Source organism: Olea europaea, chromosome 17, assembly GCF_002742605.1.
Source record: "Olea europaea var. sylvestris chromosome 17, O_europaea_v1, whole genome shotgun sequence".
Lineage (NCBI taxonomy): Eukaryota > Viridiplantae > Streptophyta > Magnoliopsida > Lamiales > Oleaceae > Olea > Olea europaea.
The window spans coordinates 23,084,250-23,090,745 of record NC_036253.1 but is presented as its reverse complement, the minus strand read 5'-3'; the positions used below and the strand labels follow the sequence as shown (position 1 = coordinate 23,090,745).

Sequence of the window (6,496 nt, the reverse complement as noted above, 5' to 3'; positions counted from 1 at the left end):
TGACATGTCTTAATACTTCATGTTGCAACAGGTAAACAAATAATTTGTGATACTTGTCATAGCAAGTCATAATTATTCATGCCTCATAAATTGTATTATTTACATAATTAATATAATCATATGCACAGCTAAAGACATTAAATATAGCAATGAAACATATGGATACTAGATTCGAGGGGTTGACGACTTGGAGTACGCATTGTGGGGAATTATAAAAAATAAAAAATCGTTTAACCCCTATTACAATTTACTTGTTTGAAACTAGTAATTCATAAATTATAAAATAATATTTTAATGAAAATCATTCATTTGAACACGTGTCACTAAAGTATTTATTTTATTTTTTGCTAATTTATTCATTTTTTTATTGGTACAGCAATGTAAATCCGCTCTGATACCAATTGGGACAACCCGAAATCTTACCGATTCGAGTGTCACTAAAATTATAATTAAAGTTAAATAAAAGAGTTGAAATGAATCGATGCAATTTTTAATAAATAATTACGATTCAACATTACTCATAATAAGCGTATTCTAAAGAAAATATGTTTGACGTAAGAAAATCTTAAAATGAATTCAACATATATTAAATAAAATTTGATATAACTTCAAAAAAACTATTTTGAATATCCCACGATGGCATTCACCTCCTCATCGACTGCCTTGAACCATTAATTTTCTAAAACTGGCAAAAAAGAAAATAATGTTATATAAAATTTCTATAAGTGTGCGTGAGTAAATTTTGTTCATGCATATACATTTCATGGAAATTTTTGTATTTGCATAAAGAGACACGAATATCGGACCTAACATAAATGGTACCAAATTTCCGTACGAAGCGCTACTATAGTCTAGTCTGTCCATAAAATCTTATACATAATACAGACTATAACTTGACGTAGCCATGAAATAACGTATATAGAATTAGTCATGTAATAACGTAATAGCACACTTACACTTTACTTGACAATTCAAAATGAAAGAAGAAGTGATTGTTGAAGAGAGATTCTTGAGCCATGTGTGAGTTTGTGTGATTGTGTAAAGTACGACTATATTTAGCCCTTATTTGGTAAAATTAAAATTCAGATTTTAATCCAAATCAAAGTTAATAAGTAATTTTAATCACACATTTTATAGGACTCACAACTTTTCAACCACACATTTCATCAATTTTTATTAAAATTTACTAAAAATCTAATTTTAATCCCAACCAAACAGGAGTTTAATATGAAAAGGACAAGAGAAAGAGTAAAGGTGGAGAGACAAATTGATAAGTATAAATAGGAAGGGTGTAAATAGTTAGTGTAAATTCGTCAACTATGTGGAGAAAAGTAAAAAGAAATGGCTAAATGTTAGGCATGATCAATACATAAATTGGGCATTATCATAAAAGTTGTCAATTCAATACATTTAATCATGTGGTCAAATCAATTGACTTGATTTGAAACTTGGTGTAAATAATTCATGTAATCAAATGAACTTCCTTTATTTATGTGGTCAAATCAATTAAATTGCTTAATATGTGATGAATAATGCATATGGTCAAATAAATCATGTTGAATCATGAATAATTGGTATATTTACATATATTTTACACATGATTCCATCTAACTTCCAAATTAACTCTCCACTTAAGTTTTCAAACTATCGGCTAATCAACAATAATGTCATTTAACTAGGCCAATAACTAATAAAGTCATTGAATTTTAATAATAGTGCACTTAAGTCCTAATTTTAAACCTAACGACTAGTAATAAAAATTCTGGACATTGCGCTTAGGCACTAGGATGGCTGCTTTTTAGAAACATTAAAAGCCACCTAGCCTATGATTGATGGACCTATGAGAGCACACCTTTGCCATCAAGAGAGACCACGTGTCTTTTTATCCAACGGTCAGTATCACATCTATTTTATTATAAAAGCTTATAATTAGTGTCATTTGAAGATAATGCAATTATAAACACTCAACCGATAATCTTCCATACACTACTCTTGGTGTCCGAACAATTAAGTGGCTTACGTCTCAAGCAGTTCTCACACCCCATAAACTATCATCATCGATTGACTTAACCGTCAAAGTGCTCGCGGCCATTACAGCTGACGGTTTGTGCAAGGGTGCATGAACTAGTCTACATGGACGTGGATGGAGTCGAGATCTCTTGTCCACATCACCCTTACAAAAACCAAGGTCAACAATTACAATTGTGGGAAGACAAGGCATCAAGCTAAAGATTGCCGCGTAAGAAAATGATGCACAAAATAAAACACCATGCCAACATAACATAGGAAGACGATACTAGCCTGTCTGCAATTGTGTCCAAATTTAAATTGGTTTCAAATCATATAAAAATTTCACCGCATGTTAGAAAATTTTCCAGAAAGAATTGAAGGTCAGAAAGAGGAAAGTACCTTTAAAACGAGTTTTTGTACATTGTAAAACATGAAAAAGATGTGTTGCTGTTCTAAAGGCTGAGATCCTTTTCCACCTGGAAAGAAAATAAACGTTCAGTAGAGTTCCTCTTCCATCTCAAAGAAACAATGTAACCCAAAATCCAGTGACAAAAATTAATGAAACACAGAACAATTTGATTGAACGAACTATATAACCTTGTATTAACAGCTTGAGTTTCCTCTTGACCTTGGCTACCCGAGCTTTAATTGCTTATTTCTTAAAACACTGCAGACGATCAATTATCTACTTGATATTACTCTTGCAAAACTTTAAAACATTGATATCTTAAAATCGAGTTTACAACAAATGCCACAAACCTACTTATAGCTTTTAAACGTAAAACTAGTAAACATGCTGTTTACAAGTCCTCTTAAAAGGGTTTATACAGTCGATCGTATAAAATATTTTCACAATCACACAATCTTTTATCTCACATCTTAGGTTTGTAGCGAGAATATATGAAACTTAAACCAGTACAATCACCATAAAGGATCGTTTTTCCAAATCCCACGAGTTCAAATTTGTTAACTAAATTCGTCAAACTAATTATTAACCAACCATTAACAGAAGACGGGCACTTATAAATTTTTCAGGGATATTTATTGAAAGTGTCATGATAATTAGACTCCCTTTTCAGCCAAAATTATGCACGCGACCTCTCAAGGGATCATGGTGAATATAATTCTGAAGTGCCATTCTTAAAACCTCAACTCTTCATGAATGCACAGGTGGTTGGATCAATTTTTACCTTCCAGGCACGTCGTAAGATGCAGTAGCTTGCATATCAGACAATCCCAGTGAAACAAAACAGAGGCATCACACTCCATGTTATTTGGATGTCTTGTTTGCTATAGTGGATGTCCACAGAGAAGAACATTGCAGCGACAACGATAGCCTCCAAGCTTTCAAATCTAATGAACCATCAAGATCCCTCTTATGTCTAAGTATCTAAGAAACAAAATTCTGCCTTGCCAATGAATGAAATTCAAAATGGTAACCTGAAAAATACAAAGGGAGCAATTGAATAGCAGGGATTCCATCACATTTACTAGTTTTTCATCTTAATTCATGATGAACAAATTAGGGACATATCGTTGAAGATAGTCTGTCTATATTTATACTGCTCAAAGTCCCTGAGTACACTGGTCTCTTGGCAGGATCAACCATGAATTGGTATCATGGAATAAGGTAGAAATAAAGAACTAAAAGGGTTGGTACAGGGCTCCAAAAGTTGAAACTGACACCTTACATGGTATGGTTCGGGTTCCATCTGGTTGGTTGCTTGTTAATGGTTATAACATGTTCAACTAGTTGTATCAGTCAACTGTAGTCTACAATATAAATCTTTGCATTGTGCTTCTGTTGAATTCTTAATCATATTTGGCATGCTCATATGAACAAATCAATGATTTAACTTGTGAGATTGGATTTTTGAATTGAGACCTTTAGTTTGTCTCATGAAATTATTTTGAATAAAAATACCACATGTAGAAACACATTCCAACATTTAAGGTTAGTTTCCACAATCAGTTAAGATGGGGTAGGGTTCAGGATAATATAGAAGTCCATACACTGTGGATTTGAAGATAACAGAATAGTAATGAAGGTGTAACAGACAACATAGACAATGTTTTAAGCTCTTCATTAAACGAAACAAAAACTAGAACATTCATCACCAAGAGTGTTAAGTCATCACTATGACTCATAATTAATAAAATAAGACACGACTTTCAAAATCCAAGATCAAGGTGAAAACCAAATGAATATATCTATCATAATCTAAAAATGATAAAGTTCAGAGTAAGGAATTGCCAGAAATAAATTTCCATGTTTATCTATCTGATACTTGAGTTGGGTAGAAAGAAAATAACTTAGATGAATAGCACTAAGGAAATCCAGCATCCAAAAGTAATCAGCAAATGCATCCTTTGAATCTGCCATGTCTCTGGTGAAAAAAGTCCTTCCAGATCCCATGTGCATTCTCATACTCAAGGATTAAAAGTATACGAGCACATTATTCAGTCATATCATTCATGTTGCACTATAGTTGTGACAACTTATGGTTCAGTATATTTGAAGTATCTCTATGTAGAAAGACATTAAACAACATATAGAAAGCTATACAAGATGGTCTAAATAAAATATATTGAAGAACAAATAAACTGAGTGTACTTTAAACCAACGCGATTGACGTAAGTAGGGTGTTAAATAGGTCAAGCCGAGCTACAGGGCTCACCCACCATCAGTATGTAATTGCCAATTAAGTGCTTGCTGGCTTACTTCGCCAAATGTGGGCTCAGCTTGGCTCACCAACTCGCCCCTTGGTGCGGCTCTCCAGTTTTTTATTATTATTATTATTATTATTATTATTATTATTATTATTATTATTATTATTATTATTATATTAAAAATTGCATTTTCCACACATATATGAGCCAGCTCGTAAGCCGATGAGCAGCTGAGGAATTCGCTGCTTGGCTTGATAGTGCGGCGAGCAGTTCCACTTAACACCCCTAGGCATAAGGAGACTTAATCTGTATACACTACAGAAAGAAAAGGACACCACAAATTCGAACACGCTGTCAGGAAAATAAAATATAGCTTTGTGTGAACATCTATTATATCGTTGCCAGGTCTACCCGAAAAACAGAGTAGGAACAAAGAAGCAAGATTGTTTAACGATAAAATGAAAACATCTCAAGAAAGCAGTGACCACAAATTTCTGATGTCAAGAAGATTCAAAGAAAGAACCAGAAAAATACTTACAGAAGTTATTATTGCAAACCTTCTAAAGATTAAAGTAAAAGCCTCAGCATATTCAAGAAAATCATTAATGAAATTTATATGGTTGGGCTTTGCTGATAGAGTTGTTCAAAAAATTTGAAATGAATTCTCACTAATAAGGCACCATTCAAGACCACTGTTGGTGCATGATACTAAATCATTAAAAGTGTGTGCAACGACATAATTTCTGAGATTTGGTCAAGATCAATTAGCAAAATTCTGGTTCCCTCAGTTGAGCGGGGAATTGGAATTTGTTAGTCTTATTAAAGTTGGATTTCTCAAAAGTTTATCATGCCAATGCCCCCTATGCGTATCCAAGAAATCATTTAAACTACAATATGAACTGAATAATGCTAGAGTGACTTATATTTAGAAAATTGACATGTATTTGAAGTAATGAATTGGGCATGTCAAATTTAAGCAGTATATACCTGAGAGGCTAGACAGCATGCTGATCGTATATTACTGCCAATCTTGTTCCAGATTTTACATACGTATCTTCATGCTCTTACCCGAGTGATAAAACTTAAACAGCAAAAAAAAGGAGATGAACAACACAACAAGGGAAAAAGCCCAGGCCAAGAAAACATATTCTGTGCACTCTTCCCCCCACAAACACAAAATTCAATATTTTAATTGATGTTCGTGACCCTACCATACAAGCGCACCTGTCATGGAAAAGGCCAAGATGACAAAAGATAAAACAGGAATCGGGCTTTGCAGTTGGGACATGCATCCAATCATTTTCTTTACATCATCAAACTATGACAGTTAAACTACCCTTCAGATTTCTATACATCATTCCAGGGGCAGACCCATATATTTTGGGTTAAAGGGTCACAATCAAACCGAAAATGGTAATGGCAGTCCGCAGTCAGCAGATTGGCACAGAGGCGAACAGGTTGCACAGGGGCTTCAAATAGTTGGAGAGAAATAAGGAAAATTCTACTTGTACATAATTATTGCACATAATGGTGTCTATAATGTGACGTGGCAATCATCCGATTGTTGATGTGCAAGTGTGAGATTTGAATTAAATGTTGGATCTAGTGCCACGTGTAATTATGGACACCGTTATGTAGACAATTATGTACATATAGCACTTCCCGATAAATAAAAGCATAAAACTGAGTTTGGAGCTACTGGTTGCATTATACATTTATAGCGTAGGTTTTAAACTTTGATCTTCTACCAAAAAAATAAAAAATAAAAAAGAATTTCAAAACTAGGGGGTCAATTGGCCCCATAGCTCCCCACCCC

At 33.7% G+C, this 6,496-nt stretch overlaps 1 long non-coding RNA gene across 1 annotated transcript; it reads right to left on the bottom strand.

The window, feature by feature from the left end:
* Positions 1 to 629: 629 nt before the first annotated feature.
* LOC111365452 lies at positions 630 to 6,225 on the bottom strand. Its single transcript, XR_002697453.1, has 4 exons — positions 3,201 to 6,225; positions 2,608 to 2,677; positions 2,410 to 2,486; positions 630 to 685 (listed from the first exon to the last, which is right to left on the bottom strand). It is a non-coding gene; the product is annotated as an uncharacterized LOC111365452 (long non-coding RNA).
* Between the last annotated feature and the right edge of the window lie 271 nt (positions 6,226 to 6,496).